The sequence below is a fragment of the Lucilia sericata genome, unplaced genomic scaffold (genome assembly GCF_015586225.1).
Source record: "Lucilia sericata isolate MDLA Ls3-8-SP2 unplaced genomic scaffold, ASM1558622v1 Contig000096F_arrow, whole genome shotgun sequence".
NCBI lineage: Eukaryota > Metazoa > Arthropoda > Insecta > Diptera > Calliphoridae > Lucilia > Lucilia sericata.
In genome coordinates, this window is record NW_023994128.1 from 472,448 (window position 1) to 493,919 (window position 21,472).

The window sequence follows — 21,472 nt, forward strand, 5'->3', positions numbered from 1 at the left end:
TTTATAAATGAAGAGAAAATTTTCGAATTTTTTAATAAAAACTGAAATTTTGGGAAATTTTATATAAAGTGAAGTTTTCAAGGGTTTTTTTAAAGTAATTTTTGAAAATATTCTATAAAAGGGCATCATGTAAAATTGCTCTCTAAAAGAGAGCGGGGAAAGAGAGAGAGAGAAATTTTCGAAACTTTTAAAAAAGTGCAATATTCAAAAATGTTCTATAATAAAAAATAAATTTTTTAAAATTTTGGAGAACGTGCGCTCCTTTCCATGAAAATGATTGTTGGTAGTAGCAAAAACCTTCGTGATCAATGAAGGTACTATTGTCCGAAGTTAAAAACATCAGCTTTCTGAATGTAATTCCGAATGAATTTTCAATCAGAATTCGTGATGCGGAATAAAATCGCTCCCAATATAACTGGATCTAATTTCGACGTTGGTCTGGCAATAACAAAGAAAGTGCTTCAGAGTTTCATTCTCCTCTGCACATGCTCTTTATTCATATGAATCCGTACGTCCTATTTAGTAGAGTTGTAACTGTGTTCACACAGAATTCCTACCATCATACTACTACTAGCTCATTCTGAGAGCCTTCTCGGTCTGCTCTCGTTATTTAGTATAGAACACACAGAATTTCTACCATCATGCTATCTTCAGACTAGTTCATTCTGAGTGCTTTCTCGGCCTGCTCTCGTTAAGGTCATCCCATAAGTCCTTTGTGGTTCTATCCACCGTTTCATTACTCCAAGTAGCCTTAAGGAGTTATTATGCCTTATTCAGCCCTCCATGGTTCGAACGGTTTTGCATTCGTCATGTTAACTACTTCGAGTTCCCCTCCCTTTTAATGCATATGAATATCAGACTACTCCCGAGTGATCTGATACCTATATGTTGCAAAGCTTACCTCTGGGAGAGTATTCAGTTAAAGTTTCAGATATAAGCTTATCACCTGATACTGCTCTTTGGCTGTCGGTAAATATGTCAAGAAAGAGAATAAAATTCGTTCGAATGTTCTTTACATATTTAGTGTAAATTATTAAGTAACTAATTGCCTTTATTAGTTAGCTATACCTTAAAAATATTTCTAATATTATTGTTATTTTAACATGCTGTTGTCTATTGCTATTTTCTGCTTTAATGCCAAACAATTTTCCATCTAAAATTAAAAAAAAATTCAACAACAATCAACCATTCGTTACGATTATTTTAATTTTGCCTATCATCTCTGTGAGATTTTTGTGTGTGTGTGGAAATTCTTCTCTAATATGACTATAATGGAACCAACTAAGCGTGGAAAATGTATTTTGTATTCATATTAGAAAAATATAATAAGTTTGTTTTTCATTCATATGATGTTTTGTTAGTGTTATTTAGCAGCTAAACTGTGCAGTAGTTTGTTTGTTTGTCTGTCTGTCAGTCTGTGTATATATTTATCTATTTGTATTTGTCTGCTAGTATTTGAATCTGTCTGGTAGTTTTGTTTTATTTTATCATTATTATTACGGGATGATGCTGGTAGCTGTTGATATATTTAATAGTAGTACAGCAAAGTTTTATAGCAGTTATGGCCAAAAATATCAACTTTATATGAATAAAATTTGAAAATACATAAGTATTATATGAATTGAATTTATTTAATTTGATGTAGAAAAAACTTACCAGCATTTTGCTATAATTTTACCACACACTGTTGCTATTAAATAAATCTATTTGTATACCCGGACTGACACAAACATTCACATCTCCCATCACCATTATCATATTCATCACTGCAGGAAATAATAAATATTAATGTTGTGTATCTCTGGGAGTGCTGAATAACAATAACACACAAATAAAGATAATAATATAAACAATTTTTGAAATATTATTTTTTTTTTTTTGTTTTGATTGAATTGTATATTACATGTCAATATACATACATATGGGCAATTTCGTGTCAAGTGACCTAACTTAAAAAATCGATTTGGAATGCAACAAAAACTATTAGATAGTAGGCCAGAAACAAATTTTCAGCTCTATTGGTCAAGAACTCTCAAGGTTACACCTATTGGTGATAGCAAAAATTATCCTGGCATATTCCTCTAGTTCCAACCTTGGTGAGAACTTTATCCAAATTGATTTTTTATGTTGATACTAAATTGCCCAGCTCTATTGGTCAAGAACTCTCAAGGTTACACCTATTGGTGACAGCAAAAATTATCCTGGCCTATTCCTCTAGTTCCAACCTTGGTGAGAACTTTATCCAAATCGATTTTTTATGTTGATACTAAATTGCCCATATATAAGTATATTTTTCACTAAACTTATACTAATAATAAAATATTTTTAATAAAAATACATTAAATATTTTTAACAGTAGTTGAATGCATTCACTTGCGTAATATTTAAAATTAAACGAGCTGTTAAATTTAACAACGTTCAATTATTAGCAATTATTGAAATTTTATTGGCTATATAGTGATGGCAATTTAGTGTAAATTATATTAGATTAGAACATATTTTTAAATAGGCTTTAGTTTAAATATGAATAAAATATATTTTTTTGGTAAATAAAAGAAAGTGTGATTTGTTATTTACATTTGTATTTAAGAGGTGTTTAAAATGGAATTTGATATAAAATTAATATCTTTTGTACTTTGTACAAATTTTTAAAAGCCTTACACAGAGGAAAAATATATACACGCCTGGTGCCAAATTGACACCAATTTTTTTTTTCAATAGCATCCGTTGTCAAGTATATACATACATAGAACAATAACATGTAATGTAGACCACGCAACTTTTTCAATATTGTTAAAATTCGTTGTCGCAATCTAAACTTTATGCATATCCGTTGTCTAAAACTTAACAGACCACGTTTGTTAACATTTAGACAACTTATGTGCTGTTGTTGTATGTATGTATGTATATATGTACTTGACAACGGATGTTATTGAAAAATTTGGTGTCAATTTGGTACCAGGCGTGTATATTTTTTTTCCTCTGTGTACAAATGAGAAAAGTCTTATAACTATTTTTATATCCATCACCTTTGCGCGTAATGTACATATAAGTTTGTCATTCCATTTGTAATATCCACAATATAATTTTCTGACCCTATAATGTTTTCATCACAAAGAACTCAAAGACAGCCTCCAATGTCACTGTTACTTGTTAGTTTGAACTTTCACCCTTAATAATATTTTTACAAAAAAATAAATACCAAACCAATAAATATGTCTATAATTAAATGCTGTTTGACAAACATGTCAAATAAAATAAATCAACATGTCTAAATAATAATTATAATAAATATTTTGTTATTAGATAATGTAAAAATAACATGATTATTTAAATAAAAATAAAAACAAAAATAAAAAAATTTATGACAATTTAAATGCTAGTTTCATATTTTAGCCTTTTCCTGTCTCAGCAATTTGTCTAAATACTATTATTTACTAAAGGCTATAATTAAAATAAAATGAAATTTTTGCTTAAATGATTGGTTATTAAAAACACTTTTATTATATTGAAATTATGTACATATAAGAGAATTAATATATTATTGTTCTTTGGAACTACGCGAAGAACTTACTGAAGGCAGAAAGTAATTAATGCAGAATAACCCATCTCTTCTATAAAGGAAACATTTAAAGCTAGTATATTTAAAGCAATTATATATACAGTGGCGAGCAAAACTGGATACATATCAATCAAGTGTATGTTAAAAACCCAATAAAATCCAGAAAATATTAAACAAAAATTTTATATTGGTTTTAAAATAAGCAATAGAAGAATAAGAAAATAAAACAATAGAAAATTTGCGAATATTGAAACTTTATCTCAAGTTTTAGCTAATTTTATTAAAAAAGTCTATGTATCCACTTTTGCACGTTTAAATTTAATTAATCTAGCAACACAAGTAAATTTAAAAATAACAATGAATTTGAGTACTGCTACTTGATTTACCTTTGAAGAAAGCATCAAAACAAACAGTTACCATTTTTGAGTCATATTTGTAATTTTTTTGCAAATATTTTAATTTTCTAGTTTTAATTAGAAAAATATCAAGTTTATTGGGAAACCAAATGGTCGAAATGACAAAAAATAATTACTGTCCTCGTCAAATTGCCAAGAAGTTAGGAATTTGCCACCGAAGAGTGCTACAAGTGCGAAAAAGAAAAATATGAGCACACCAGAAGTTAAGAAATGTCGATCGTGTTTGCTTTCGGAGAGAGATGCCAGAACTATGGAGCGTTTATTGACATCCAAACAGGTAAAAATACAAAAAACAGGCTATAGTCGCCATAAATAAGTCCTTAAGTGAATGGGCAGTCCGGGGAGCTCTTCGTAGAATTGGCCTTATATCAGCCGTAAAGCAGAAAACACCAGCGTTATCAGAAAAAAGTGTGAAGGATCGTCTTAAATTTAGCAAGAACCACAAAAATTGGAGTGTTGATGACTGGAAAAGGGTTATATGGTCCGATGAAGGGTTATATGGTCCGATGAAACGAAAACTAATCGTTTTCAGTCTGATGGCAAGGAATATTACTGGCACCGCCCTTATGAAAGCTTAAAAAAGCACCAAGTAAAACAAAAGGGTGAAACAAGCGGGTGGTAGTCTGATTGTGTGGGCTTGTTTCACTTGGTAGAATCTCGGTTCTTTAGTAAAATTAGATGCTATAATGAAAAAGGAGGATTATTTGAGTATTTTCAATCCAATATTCCAGATTTTGTGGAAGAATGTGCATATCCAGAGTCAGAGGTTATACTCCAACAGGATGGGGATCCGAAGCATACGGCAAAAATCGTAAAGAATTGGCTTTCAGCGCAGAATTTTCAAATGATGCAATAGCCAACTCAATGCCCGGAAATCAATCCAATTGAAAATTTATGGAAAATGCACCAAGAAATCTTAAAGAACTTTGGTCGAGAGTACAAACGGAGTGGTCTAGTATTCCGCACCGGACCATTGAGACCTTGGTCAAAAGTACGCCTAAACGTATAAAAAGTGTCATAAAAGCAAAAGGACTTTGCACAAAATATTAAAAATCAAATTTTTTTTAAAACGTGCAAAACTGGATACTTCGACTTTATTTATAAATATGTTTTAATTTTTAGATTAATATTTAATTATCATGAATTTAATTTTGTTTTCTTTTTATATTGCTTTACTGAATATTTAAAATTGAAAACTTTATTATTTTTCCTTTATTTTATGGGTTTTATAGCATTTTTAAGTCTTATTAGCTAAACATGTATCCAGTTTTGCTCGCCACTGTACATACACTATGGAAGATACTTCTACTGAAACTAGAATGATCTATTGAAGCAAAAATGGGTCTTTAGAAAAGCCAAAATATAAATAAAATAGATAAAATAGTCCAAAAAAGATTGAACATTTTTAGCAAAGTTGAATTACTCACTTTTATATTCCTTTATATCTTCTAAACTAATGAAAAACAAGTCAGAATTTATAGTCGGGCATGGGTGACCATATGATATCCTACACAAGTGATTATGGTAAAAATGTTGATTATTTTTTTTTATAAGAAAGTATTTAATTTCATTTTTACCTTTATTTAGAAATATTTTAACAATTTGTTGACAAAAAAGGAATTTTCTAAATGAGGAGTAGTATGGGGGCACGGGGTTAGTATGGTACTATACTTATAAATTTTGGTAGAGGAATTTACGTCTACATTAGTTATTTATGCAGAATATCATCGTGATATTAGTGTTTATAAGTGAATTTTCTGAAGGGGACTTTGTATGGGGGATAGGGTCACATGAGGCCCGATCATTACGAAAATCTGCAGTATCATTGAGACTTATATAAAACTAAGTTTTTGATTTGATACAAGTTTTGAAGTGATACAAGATCATTTAACATTTTTTTGAGCTTAAAAGCCCTATTTGGGGGGATCGGTTGTATAGGTGCTATACGAAATAATGAACCGATTTTAAATAAGTGTACATATGTGCCAAATTTCATAAACTTATATTGAAAATTGCGACCTGTAGAGTGAGCACATGGTTTACATGGACACACAGACGGACGGACATAGCGAAATCGACTCAGAAAGTAATTCTGAACCGATTGATATACTTTGAGATGTGTATAGGACGTTAACTTTTAAAAATTTTACAGGAGAGACAAAAAACTAAATAAAACTAAATTTTTATAAAAACTAAATTTTTTTACATGTATTATATCTCAACACCAATAAACTATTTTAAATATAAGTACCGCCAGACATTGTCTATTATGTTGCGTTTTAGGACTTTCTGACTTGTGAAATGACTAACTTGTTGTTATTCCCCTTTTGAATTTCATGTCTATAAATTCGGGGTTTTTTAACAATAGAGTTCTTATAATGTTCGACAACATGTATTTTGATACAGTGAAGCATTTTCATTAAAAAAGTCGATTTTTAATTTGTTGGTTGTTACGCCCTTTTGCATTTCAGGTGACGATATGTTTCTTCATATAAATAAAATCCCAGCAAAAATTGTCATTGAAAAGTCAAATTTGCTTACATTATAGCATTTTAAGTCATTGTTTTAATATTGTGATGACATTGGAAGCAAGTAGTTACCACGCTCACTTATAAATAGGGAGTTATTTAAGTACTTACTACGGTGTTAAGTAAGTAGTTTTGTATTTGAGAAAAAAAATATCCTACAAGAATACGATTACTTCGTCTACTATTAGTTTTTACTTTCTTTTAGTTTGTGTAAAAAGCAAAAGCAATATGACAAGACTAACAAGTAAGTACTTACATATTATATTATTTTTAAGTCATTACTAGTCATGTTATTGCTGGGATTAACTAATTTTTCTAATTACTTGTAATCGTTTGTGCTTGACTTCAATGACATCAGCGTGTTAAAATATCGACTTAAAATATGTCACAAAATTTTTGCATTTTCAACCAATAAAAAACAATAACGACAAATTTTTCAAATTAAAAACAATTTTCATAAATAACTAAAATTCTATGCACAATTTTAGAGAAACAATCATATTCTATTACCGCCTATTAAAATGACATAAAATTTAGCAAATTAAGAGAAATTAAATAAATAAAAAAATAAATCTAATTTGTTTTATAATTTATTGTTTAAAATCGTAATGGTTGAATATTTTTTTTTTTTTTAAATTCATATTTTAACTGAATAAATGAGATTTTTTTCCACTTGATATTTTTGGTCAATAGACAGCACATAGAATTAATAAATTCTAAGCCAACAAGACCAATTAAATAAATATAATAAATTTTTAATGTCATAAACATGCATGTTAAATTAAAAAAAAAAAACGAAATACATATTTTTGTTAAAACAATAGCTTAATATTTTGAGTGTTTGTTGAAGTGTTGATTGAGGTTTTTGCTTACTAGGATACCAGGAGTGCACCATGAAGGACACTTTAGCAAATTTTCAAATAAAAGTAAGAGGAAATTGTTATAATTATTTTAAATTCATGAATAAATAATGAAATATAATAAAAATATGTATATTGAAAAATTGTGAAGAAGAAAAGAACTAAACATTTTTTTAAACAAAAAAATAGGAAGAGTCTTAGAATATTTTTCATTTTACATGTAAATTGTTTTTGTATAAAACTTAGTAACCGAGATATAGCAAAAATGTATAAAAAAATCATGGCCATTGTGGGTTTTTACTGATTTTCTCGAAACTTTTCAAATTTTGATCAATATTTTTCATCATATTTCATGTCAAAAAGTAAAAACTGTAAAATACACTTATTAACAACTAAATCATTACAAAATCTATTTGACATTTTACCTGCAAACTAAATTCCTTTTCTTATAAAATAAAATTAAAAAACACTATTCATTCTACATACTTATTTTCTTTTCATCACATTGCATTGTTTGACAAAAAAAAATATTTCCTAAAGCTTTAAGTAAATTGTTAACATTTCAATATTAAAAGCAAACAAAGGCAAATAAATTTTTACTTTTTTTTGTTAAAAAGTTTTTCTTTTCGTTTTCACTTGTTAACAAATGGAGACATAATGTTTTTCCATTCTTTACTGGTTTCTGGTTTCATACACATTTCTATTGACATGCTTTTGGCTTTAAAAACTAGAGTTTTATTGAAAAGTAAAAATATACTTTCTGGTACAAAAGAAAATAATAATACAAAAAAAACTTTTAATTTTTATGAACTTGAAAAAAAATGGAAAAGAATTTTTGCAAAAAAGACAAATTAAATTCTTTATAAAAAAAAAGAAATGAAAGAAAAAGAAAATTATGGAAAAAAAAACAAGTTGCAGTCAGTAAATGTCATATACATATGTATGTACATTTATTTAGAAATAGTATAACAAATTGATTTTATTAGTAAGAAATAAAGCAAACAGAATTGAAAAGAGCAACCTTAAAAGATATAAACTTTATATATACATATGTATATTTATAGACGGAATTCTGCACAATGGTCATGTACTGTCTGTCTATACACGAGCATAAATTTATGTGATTCAACTTTCTTATTGCCTTTTTTTAATCAGAATCGTAACACACCTTCTTGCAAACACTACACAAGGCAATGAAACCCACAGGCATCCAAACATACGAAACGAAATACCTCAAAAAAAAAACAAAATACACTACGCAATGAATAAGGTTGACTCTGCTTACATCTCCGTTGTTTACGGACGGATTTTGCTGATTTTCAATAGGAAACTTCTCGAAAGCATGTCTGATATGGATCCCGAAGTTATCTGGGGTCTTCAGAAACTGATTTCAACAGACAGACGGACAGACAGACAGACAGACGGACAGACAGACGGACAGACAGATGGACAGACAGATGGACAGATGGACGGACGGATGGACAGACATAGGGACATGGCTTAATCGATTCCGCTATCTATAAGGATTCAGAATATATGTACTTTATAGGGTTGGAAAATTATATTTTGGAAATTACAAACGGAATGACAAACTTATATATACCCTTCTCACGCCCCCCCCGGGGGGGGGGCGTGAGAAGTCCCGGCCAGACCTCCAGTCTGGCCGGGACTGAAAAATTGGTTTCAGTCTACAGCCTGGCTTAGTACTTGCATAGATTGCCAGAGGTCAGACCAGAGCACCGCATAATCTGGTACTACGGGTGGCCAGATTCTTTTGGGATCCACGTAGTGGCTGTGGTTTAAACCCAAATTCGCGGGGAGAGTAAGTGGCGGTTAAAAGACTGATGCATGATAATAGTCAATATTTCGGGATTATTTCGGTGCTGTTGCCGAAAACAACAGATACCCCACAGAGGAGTGACTGTGGGACTAAGCGTTGGAAATGAGTTGGTATTAATTGTATATGGTACGGGATGAATTTGAGATTCTGGGTTGAATGATGATGGATGAAAGGTATCATATACATATGATACCATTGAATTTTCCTTCCTTGTCCAGATATGTTCAGAGTATACTCTGTTCATATCAGAATTACCACAGTGTGTCCCTGTGAGTAAGAACAAAGTCTAGGGCTTATTGATGGATCGTACTTCGGTCCACCGGTTACGTCTCTAGGTGCTGTTGCCGAATTAACAGAGGCTATCCAATGGTTAGAGATTATATAGCTCGAGTACTCCAGCAAAGTACTTGTGCATGGACCGGTCAAAGCCAATGTACAAAAATTGCCACCTGAGTTCTTCATTGAAGAACAAAGGGGCGATGGTAGACCGTTCTCAAGTCTACCCAGTGGATGAAAAAGACCACCGTGAGATAAGGCCGTCAAGGCAGGTGCTCACGTTAAAACTCTCGACAGTCATACCCTTCTCACGAAGGTAAAGGGTATAAAAATGCACGGCGTTCTCAAATCAACAAAAAAAAATAATAATGTGACGACATAAACAGAACGTTGCGTTGTCGAAATCACAACAATGCATTGCCGAAATGAAACAAAGCGTAGTCGATATGACAACAATGCGTTGTTGCAATGACAACGATGTGTTGTCAAAATTACAAAGGTGACAACTGAGTGTTATTTAAATTGTATACACATCCGTTGTCTAATGTTAACAAAAGTGGTAAGCTCAGTTTTGACGACGGATTGTATCAATTTCGGTACTTATCTACCGGGTTTTTTCCCTCTGTGTATGAACCGAACTTTTGAGTAAACTACAAAACTTCGGATTCAATATAATTCTGATGATTGATAGAAAGGCCAATATGTATGTTACAAACTTCAGCACAAACGCATAATACCCTCTCCACTAGGGTAGTGTACTGATTAATCAACACAAATTTCCCTCCTTTTAAAATATTTTCCATAAATCAATAAAACATTTTTGATTGAATAAACATTTTGAGACGTTATTAACAAAGTTTGAGCATTTTAGAAAACCTAACAATTTAATTATAATTGAAATTACTTTATGTAAGTAACAAACCAAAATTCTGTTATAGATTCATTAGAATTGTATAATAATCGAATAATTTTTGTATTAGTATATTAATGTATATAACATGCTTGAACGAAAAAATACAGGCAATGAAAGAATTTTACTTTTTCGAAAAAGAAAAAAAAACACAAGAAACTGTCTTTACATTTCAATTTTCCAATTATGCTATTTTGAAAATGCAATTATTTTCTACAATAATAAAGGATAAAATACAAAAAATACTCATGTATATTTAGCATACATGTGTGTAAGTAATGTTATTAAAGAAAAAACTACTAATTTCGATTACCAACTATGCACAAGTGCTGTTTTTGAGCTTATTTCCATTAAAGCTACAAAACGTCATACCTATAAACTTCCTTTTTTTCCAAACATACAATCTATTGATTCAAATACATATTTCAGTTAAAAGCCATTTTGTTGGTGGTTTTACTCTTTCTCCAAATAAGAGAACAACTTAAAACAAACGAAAAACATGCTATAATTAAAAAAAAAATGCGAAAAGAAAATGTAATGAAAATTGTTAAGTGCTAAAATTACAAAAATCTAAAAGTAGCAATTTTCTAAACATGTATGCAACATATAATCTAGGAGCTGGCGTTTTAGTGCGTGTATTTGAAATTTCATGTTTCTAGCTTTAGACATACACACACACACAACTATACATACCTATAGACCAGACCTGGGCGATTTCCATTAATTTTGCATTAACATTAAATTAAAAAAAAAATAATTTAATGTAAAAAATATTGCATTAACATTAAATTTTTAAAATTTAATGCATTAAATTTCCATTAACATTAAATATTTTTGAATTTAATGCATTAATTTTACATTAACATTAAATATTTTTCAAATTAATGCATTAATTTTGCATTAACATTAAATATATCTGAATTTAGTGCATTAATTTTACATTAACATTAAATAAGCAATAAAATTAATGCATTAATATTCCATTAACATTAATATATATAAAAATTGATAAACATAAATAAAAATACAGCTCAAAAGACCTCGATCTAACTAAACAACTAAAATTAAATAGGTTAAAGTCCTTTCTAATAACTCATATATTCCATTCAAACTTATGTGTTTTAAATATGATATTTATATAAGATTCCACAGACAAAATAAACTAAAAAAGGAATATCTGGGAAGTGATATTATTCTTCTAATATGTATTATCGAGTATAGGACTTATTAGAAAGAACTTTAACAAAATAAACTAAAAATGGAATATCTGGGAAGTGATACTATTCTTCTAATATGTATTATCGAGTATAGGACTTATTAGAAAGGACTTTAACACATTCAATTTTACTTGAATTTTGTTAGACCGAGGTCTTTAGCGCTGTATTCTTATTTTTATAAATTATTTTATACATTAATGTTAATGGAAAATTAATGCATTATTTTTATTATTTATTATTTAATGTTAATGGAAAATTAATGCATTAAATTCAAAAATATTTAATGTTAATGCAAAATTAATGCATTAATTTCACAAATATTTAATGTTAATGTAAAATTAATGCATTAAATTTAAAAATATTTAATGTTAATGCAAATTTAATGCATTAAATGTACCCATGTTAATGTTAATGCAATAAACTTGCATTAACATTAATTTTTTTTAATGTAGAAAAAATTGTTAATGCATTAACACATTTAATGCATTTATCCCAGGTCTGCTATAGACACATCCTTTTTAAACTTTTTTTATTCCCCCATTCAATATTGGCAATTAATTTGATGAATGTTTTTCCGTATGTGTACAAGTAATTTTTGCAATCACATTTTCATTTGAAAAATGCTTGAGTAGAGCAAATTTTGTTTAAACAACTTTTCAATTTGGATTTGCATTTTACTTCGAATTTGTTTTACAAGTACATATAAATTAAATTTTGTATTGATTTACTTAGATTTAAAGCGGAAATCGAGTTGAGTCAGAAAAAATGTCTGCTTTTGAGGATTTAGGGTTTAAATTTAGGAAATTAATTTTAAAGTACATAGTAGTAAATTGATTTTGTATTTTATTGAAATAGACTCTATTTAATAGAGTGATGATTATGGTTTTTAAGTTTAAACGTTAAACTTTAAAACTCATAACATTCAGTCGATATTTGAATAAAAAATCTGAAATAGACCAAATCAAATGTCAAAACAAATTTAAATATTTTTCTGTATAACCTAAAGACAACGACAATTTTGACACCTATGTATTTCGGTAAAGAGCGTATACCCGCTGAAAATAATCTTGTGAACCAAAAATACTTGAAAAAAATTTAAATTTCCAGCTAAAAAAGATTATTTATGGATCATATGTATATGGATTCATATATGAAGCATATATTTTCATATATGTTCATATCCGAAAATTGGCGGAATTGGGCACAATCTCCATATATTTTCATATATTTCCATGTGTGTTCATATATTTCCATACTTATCCATATATGGAGAATTTTTTCAAATTTCATTTATGATTCTATATATGACATAATCATATTTCGCCATTTTTCAGATATGAACATGTATGAATATATATGGTCCATATATGATTCATATATGGTCCATATATGATTCATATATGGTCCATATATGATTCATATATGGTCCATATATGCTTCATATATGGTCCATATATGATTCATATATGATCCATATATAATCATATATGATCGTTTTTAGCTGGGTTATTTTTCCCGTAATCAACTTAAAACAAGTAAAAGTTTAGTCGGGCATGGCCGACCATATTATACCCTACACTAGTTACGATAATATCTAAAATGTGTATTATTTTTAATAATAAAGCATTTTTTCTTAATTTCGATATATTTTTGATGAAAAAATTATTTTCTGATGGAGGCTATATATAGGGGCTAGGGTCAATTAAATTTTCTAAAAAAGTTAATTGTACCGAATTTAATTGAAATATACACTTTCAAAGGGGGACTTTGCAAGGGGGCTAGGGTTAAATAAGGGCCGCTCATTGCGATTTATCATTTATGTTTGAATAAAACGTAGTTGTGTCTATTTTTGTAACACTACGTCGTATTAGCATATTAGATTATATGGGCGCTAGGTGAAATAATGGACCGATATCAAAAGTAATGCGTGTACCAAATTTCATCCAATTGTCTTCAAAATTGCGACCTGTAGTTTGATTACAAGGTTACATGGACGGATAGACGGACATGGCTTAATTGACTCAGAAAATGATTCTGAGCCGATTGGGATACCTAAAGGTGGACCATTAATTCTATGCGTTACAAACATCAGTACAAATCCAATATACCCTCCCCACTAAATTGGACATTTTTGAAACAGCTTTCTTCTGAGCAACAAAAAAGGGACCATTTTAAAAAATTAAAAAAAATAAAAAAAATTTTGTTGGAAACAATAAAGAAATAGCTATCTGAACTCCTTTCGACAATTTTCGCTAAGACCGCCCAATGGGTAAAAGGTTACATTTGAATAAAACCCTGTATGACCAAACTGTCCAACTTTGACCCACTCTGACTCCGACAGTTCTTAACCGATAGGGCTGAAAATTTGTGTCTGGCCTACTATCCGATAGTACTAACCTTGGTGCAAATTTCATCCAAATCGATTTTTTGAGATTGTTAACTTGACACGAAATTGTCCATATAAAAAATTTGTTGCCGTTAACAGCTAATATCAAGGATTTAAGCAATTTTTTTATGGAACTAATTTTTTTTTGCAATAATTTTATAGACTATGGAGAAGGGTAAATAAGATTCGGATTAACGGAATATAGCACTTACTTGTTATATTTCATTTTCCGCTTTTCCACATTTGCACGTCTTTACAACAAATGAAATGCCATAAAAAACAAACAAACAATTTTTATTTGGTTATAACCGTAATAAAAGTTTATGGATGGCAGTTATACGTAAAAAAATCTATAATATTTTTGAATTATTTATTTGTATTATGATTATTGTGTGTGATGAAGATGCAGCTGCATTCTAGAAAATCTCTACATGCAACATTTTATTTTATCAATATCTACTAGAAAGTGGAAATAGCACAACCATCTTAAGGTAGCAAAAAAAAAAAAATAAATAAAAACAAAAACTATTGCGAAATATTTTCTCTAAATTTTATGATGATATAAGGAGTATACATCCATTTGTTCTTCTTGTATTTTGATGATGAAATGGGGAATGAAAAGTGCTGTTGGCAAACAAGATTATTAAGACGTGATATTTAATGAAAATTTCATGTTTTTGAACAATATTCTTTTAAGCACTTCTACTTACTCGCTTCACTCATACATTATGCTGCAAAAACTATATTGGTATGGAAAACGTACATATTTGGAGAAACACATACATATATACATATTTAATAAATTATTATTCGACTCATTTAACAATTTTGCACATTAATTTTTTGTAATACTACTATATAATTTTTTCCTTATTTTATCTTTTTTGTTCAATTTGCATCTTGCTACTTATATATAAATTTCAAACAGCAATTCATTCATTAATAGTACATTGCATTAGCAGTTATCTATGTATATATAGCATATAAAAGAGTAGCGTTACTGACCGACTGATGCATCATCGCACAGCCCAAACGGCTGAACCTAGATTCATGAAATTTTGACAGTAGATGTGTTTTTGGTTATGTAGATCCACTAAGGAGGGATTTTTGGAAATTTGTACATTTGCGGGTAAAAAGGGGGAAAACGAGTAAAACAGGTTTTCTTAGTTATCTTACACAATATTAGTGATACAAGAAAAATATTAAATGCACCTGTATCCACTCTTAAAATGAGCAGATGTGTAACAAAGGTGATTTTGGTACCTTTTTTGACCCATTATAACTTTTGAACTAATAAACATTACAAAATTTTTATAAATATTTTGGATACATCTCCCAAAATTATGGGACACCTGTTTCGTACTTTTTTAAAATTCAGTCCTTTTTGGGTGTAAAAGGGAGAAAAGTGTATTTATGGTACTTTTTTAAGGACATTAAGAATTATTTCTATTAAATTACGGACTAACTCTGTAATATTTATTATAATAAAGTTTTTGCTATTACACTGGGGAAAAAAGTACCAAAAAGGGGAAAAAACGGGAAATTTAATTTTATTCAAACTCATTGAGCCAAAATTTATAAAATTTGAAAAAGTAGTTTATTTTCTCACATAAAATAAGCTGTTGGTATATTATTATGGAATTCGAGTACTAAGGCCTATATAGGACCAAATTCGAGTAAATTGTTTGGTACTTTTTGGAAGCACTATTTTTCTGGAACAAATGAATGCTGATTTGGATCGTTTGAGTTTTATCTGTGATATATAGATTTAAATACGGAACATTAATTCTCGAAAAAGTATATTTCTAAGCGAAAAGGGAAAAAATTGTACTCTTTTTAGTAGTGGTACTTTCCACTTAGGTACTTTTGGTACTTTTTCATTCTTCAAATTATACTTTTTGTATGTTCTTTAATATGAATTCAAAACACATGATTATTAAACATACGCGGTCCTCATTGAATAAGATTCTTTAAGAGAGATATTTTTAGTACTTTTTATCTCATACTTTTTTAATTTTCTAAAATATTCAACCTAGGAACATTAATTTTAACATACATGGTCTTGACTGAATAATATTCTGTAAGTAGGAACTATTTGATACTTTTCTATTCTTCAAATGGTACCTTTTAGATTTTTTATAATGGTTAACCGGAACACACGGTCCTTATTATATGAGAATTTATTGAGAGATATTTTTGTACTTTTACGTTTTTCTGATATTACTTTTTGATATTTTTACGATATTGAACATAGATATTGAAAATAAAATTTAAAATATAGGTACCTTAGTGAATTAGAATCTACTGAAAGGGAAAAATGTGTAATCAATTTTAATTTTCTATAAAAGTAAACAAAATTTTGTATGTATTTAATTTAACTTAAGGTAGCGAAGTACCCAGGGTATGCTAGTTAAGTATAATAGTATTTAGGTGTGATAGCATTAGCAGCAGCAGTAATGTTTTCAATGTTATTGAACCATTTTGAAATTGTTTTGTATGTGTTGGTGTATGTATAACATCAACAGATACCTTCAATTACATCCGTCCGTTTGTTAAGTTCACCTTTAATTTCAGATAAATTTACATACATTATTATTCATGTAGATAATTTGCAACACATTAAATATTGTTAGATTTACAGTTTATACATTCATGTGCTTTCAACTGCACTTTCTTGTTGAATTGTACTATTTAGTGGTAGATGTGGAGTGAAAATTAAATATTTTGTTTATTTTGGGGGAAAATATTTTTTGGTGTTTAGTGGAAGCTTAAAAAGTTAACAAAAGTAGTTATATCTCCTCCTTGTTTTATCCCTAACCCTAAATAACCAATCATGGAAAAAATTATCTTATATGGGTGATACTTTTATTGGTTTTTAATAACTTATTTGTTTGTACTTTAAATATTATTAATAAAATGTTTAATTTTTTTCAGAACTGTTTTAAAAATTGATCTCATATTACGAGAATAATAGCGGTAAGTTTTAATTACATTTATATCTTATAAATACTTCTAATTTAATTATACTAAAAGTAATTTTAAGCTTTAATAAAAGCATTAAATGCTTTTGAGTAATTTTATGGTATATTTTTTACCAAGAATCATCGATCATACTTGGGGGTTAATGTTTACATTTTAAATTACAATTACATATGGAATGATTGTAATTAAAGCTTTACTTGTAGTTGAAGTTTTTCTAATTACAATTACGTGCCTCTTTCGTGACACTTTCAATTCAAAAATCAAAATTCCGAATCGTGTTTGTAATTTCTATAATATTATTTTTCGATCCCATAAAGTACATATATATTCTGTATCCTTATAGATAACTAGTCGATTAAGCTATGTCCGTCTGTCTGTCCGTCCGTCTATATGTTTGTTTATTCAGTTTTTTAAGATTCCAGATATCTTCGATATCCGAATCTTCAATAATTGTGGGAGACTTGCTTTCAAGAAGTTTCATATTGAAAATCAGCAAAATCGCTCCATAAATAACTGAGATATAAGCAAAAACCTGAATCTACTTCTGAAAATTTCTTTAACAAATTATAAATAAAAGCATAAAAAACGAGATAAAGCAGGTAATACAGTTTATATTTGAGGATGGTAATGCAGTTTGTGGTTAAGTAATACAGTTATATATGTATCTTTTTGCGTAATACATCTTACATTTGTTTGTGTAGGGGACTTTCTGGTAGGTTTTCGTTTTTCAAAAGGTACTTTTTGAATTTTCTATAATATTGAACCTAAAAACATGAAATTTTACATGTAGAGCCCTAATAACACGATTAAATTCTACATAACTAACTCTGAAGTAAACGTAAATGCATCTACCAAAATTTATAAGAATACGCCCATATTAACCCTTACCCCCATATGAGCTCTCTTGTAGAAAATCTCTTTTTTGTAAAAAATATATAAACAAATACCAGAATTAAGGTAAAAAAACAAATTAAATGCTCTATTATTTAAAAAATAATCCAAATTTTTAATATACTCACTGGTGTAGGGTATTATATGGTCGGCCATGCCCGACTATACATTCATTCTTGTTTTTTATAATAAAATTTTTTAGGACATCATGGTGAAGGGTATATAAGATTCGATCAATTTGCGTTTCTCATCTTTTTATATGAAATCATATCATAAATTAATTAGAAATCGGAACTTTATTTGTTTTAAATTTTAATAAGAAAACGAGGTTGTCTGTAAATTACATTATCATTGAAAATTGTAGCTTCTTGTCTAGCTTCCTCCTCGTCTCAGAATCATCTTCTAAGTTGATTTAGCGATATCCGTCTGTCTGTCTGTCCGTCTTTCTGTTAGTCTATAGACTGCCATTGGTTTATTACGCACATTATCCAAATAAAATTCCTACAATAAACCATCAACAACTTTATTAAGCATTTATGAATATGGGTGTAAAAATTTAATGAATGAAAAAAGGTTTTATTTATTCAATTATTTTAATTAAATTATTTAATAAACTTCATTTCAAAATCCCTTTAGATACATTACAAAATATTTATTTAATTATAATAAATAATTTATTAAAATTTATTAAATACATATTTAAATAGTAATAGAAACCATTTAGTGTATTACAATAAAACTAATTTAGACACATTTCCATATTTGAATATTAATTTTAATTAAATTAGAATAGCGTTAATAATTTTTTGTGGTTAAAATGTCAAAATCTATCAACAAATAAAGGCAATCATTTTTATGCAGATTATAAATAGTTTACTGTAAACAAAAATATGCATAAAATTTTATAGAAATGTAAATATAAATACAAATATGTATGAATGTATGTATATCGTTAGCACATAAACAAAACTAATAAATATGGGAACGCTTGGTGTTTTAGCTAACGATATACTACATATTTGTGGTATAAATATACCGACAAACATAAAATAGTATGTTTGTATTTATGGCTAAAATGTAGATAAATTTTATGTCGAATATTTATAGCGTTTTGTATTAATTTAATAATTATCCAGAAACAAATATTTGCTGTTAAAAAAAATCCTTTTCCAACTTTAATACTCTTCATTTTCGTTCGAAGGATATTTATTATATGGAAAGCGCTTTTGAAAGGCCTCTTACATATATAATACCAATTTTATATATATATTATTTGCAAAAAATCCTAAAAACCTAAAAAAAGTTAAATATTATTCCCTCTACTTACCATCATAGGTTGACCTAGTATGTATGCATAAGTTTGTCATGCCGTTTATAATTTGGCTACTGTTACGTCGTTACCTTTTATCGATATCTGTAGTTAATTATACAAATTATACTACTATAGTGGGGAGGGTATTATAGGTAGGTAGGTAGGTTACGTGGGTTGCTCGCTAGCAAGCGAGTTCACTCGGAGGCCTCGGATGGCCCATTGTGATACCCTTAGAATTACCATTCCCTAGCGATGAGAGAATGGTTACCCTCCCTAATTTTGTTGACTACTTGGTTCGTTCGGTCTCCCTGTAAACCAGCCGGTGCTTTTAATAAAACCGATCATGTTTATCAGTGACGCATCTCTGAGACAGTCTAGATAATGAAAAAGAGTAGCCTGTGCTCTTGTAAGGCTGGACAGTCATATAGAAGGTGTTGTACCGGGTATTATACGTTTGTGCTGATGTTTGTAACCCAAAAAAATATTTATCCTACACCACCTTAAAGTAAACCGATGGACTCAGAATCAATTCCTGAGTCGATTAAGACATATCCGTCCGTCTGGCTGGCTGTCCATGTAAACCTTGTGCGCAAGCTACAGGCCACAATTTTCAAAATATTTTGATAAAATTTGGACCATACGAGTTTTTTGAAATCAGTCCATTATTTCACCTAGCCCCCATACCACCTTACCTTCCGATTTAGGGTTTTTAATTCATAACTACGTCAAATATACCACTATCTCACCAAAAATAGGCACAACTAAGTTTTATATAGGCGTAAATGACTGTGCCAATTCTTATAATGATAGGCCGTCGTTTGACCCTAGTCCCCATACAAACCCCTCTTTAAAAAATAACTTAAACGTCCAAAAATTTACTTATGACCATTAGTATCGCGATGAAATTCATCATAACTAACCTTTGTATAAAATTACATCCCTCTTCCCAATTTGTTGAGGATCGGCCTATATTTGACCCTAAATCCCATTAAAGCCTCTTTTAGAAATTTAGTTTTTCTTCAATAAATTGCTTAAATACATCGGAATTAAGGTAAAATTCAACATAAAACACAACAGACCCGATAGAGGCCTAGGTGTATTTCTTCGGATTAGATGTATATACATCCTCCTTTCAAACTAACTAACTAACTAAAACTAACTACCCATGGTGTAGGGTATCATATAGTCGGCCATGTCCGACTATACTTTCCTACTTGTTTTATTTTATATATAAAACTTATTTAACAAATTCTGAAAAGACCATACAGTTTAACTTGGAATTGTATTTTTTATACAAAATACATATTTTTTTTTTTTTTAATTTTAACTTGTAACGGAAACCATAAACTATTGTAAATCATTTATATATTGTCCTTAAATTATTTGATTTATTATTATTTTTTTTAATAAATATTAAATAATTGAAATTATGCAAATAAATTCCGTTAACTATTTTATATTTTAATAATTTAAGTCAATATTTATTAATGGTTGCAAAATTAAAGTAAAATGTATAATTAAATTACGGAATAAAGTGTACATTTATTAAATAAAAATAAATATAACGACATTTTCATATTTCATGTTTAATTGATGTTATAAAACATAAAAACAGTTGTTAAAGTATAGCAAGCAATATGTGAAAGTGAATAAGTTTTTTTAATAAAATTTTAATAGAACTTTTTTTGTAATATACATTTTTTATTTGATTCAAATTTTCCCTTTTTTACATTACTTAGAGATCGTAAATATTTTTATAGTAAAATTACGTCGAGAGTCGAAGTTTTGTACTATTTAGTACATTTTCGTACGAAATTTTTATAAGATATCTTATTCCGTTTTGTTCTAATTTTTGTTTAAAAGCTTTTGTATTTTTCCCATTAAATTGGTATTTAGTATTTCTTGCTTTTATTTTAACATTTCATTCAGATTTGTAGCCTTTAATACCCTCATTTTATGAAAGGGACTTTTTATAGGGTCAAATGGGTCCCGCTAATTTCGAAATTCGGCAAGGTCATCAAGGCTTGTATAAAACATAGTTGTCCCACCTTCTATTGAGATACAAATATTTTTTACATAATTAAGAGCTCAAAAGCACTTTTCGGGGGGATCAGTTGTCTGGGCGCCAGGTTAAATAATGAACAGATTTTCAATAAGCTTTGTCCTTGGGCCAAAAGAAACGTATGTGCCGAATTTCATCAATTTATTTAAAAAATTGCGAACTGTACTTTGATAACAACGTTTACAGACGGACGGACGGACATCGTTAAATTGTGTCAGAAAGTAATTCTG

General features: G+C 28.9%; 1 protein-coding gene across 1 annotated transcript in view; it reads left to right on the forward strand.

The window, feature by feature from the left end:
• LOC119599903 (probable serine/threonine-protein kinase DDB_G0282963) overlaps positions 1-21,472 on the forward strand; it is a 338,233-nt gene that overhangs the window by 165,082 nt on the left and 151,679 nt on the right. Inside the window, exon 5 of the mRNA XM_037949845.1 lies at positions 16,930-16,971. The gene's annotated coding sequence lies outside the window, so the exon portion shown is untranslated. The remainder of the gene's footprint in view (positions 1-16,929; positions 16,972-21,472) is intronic.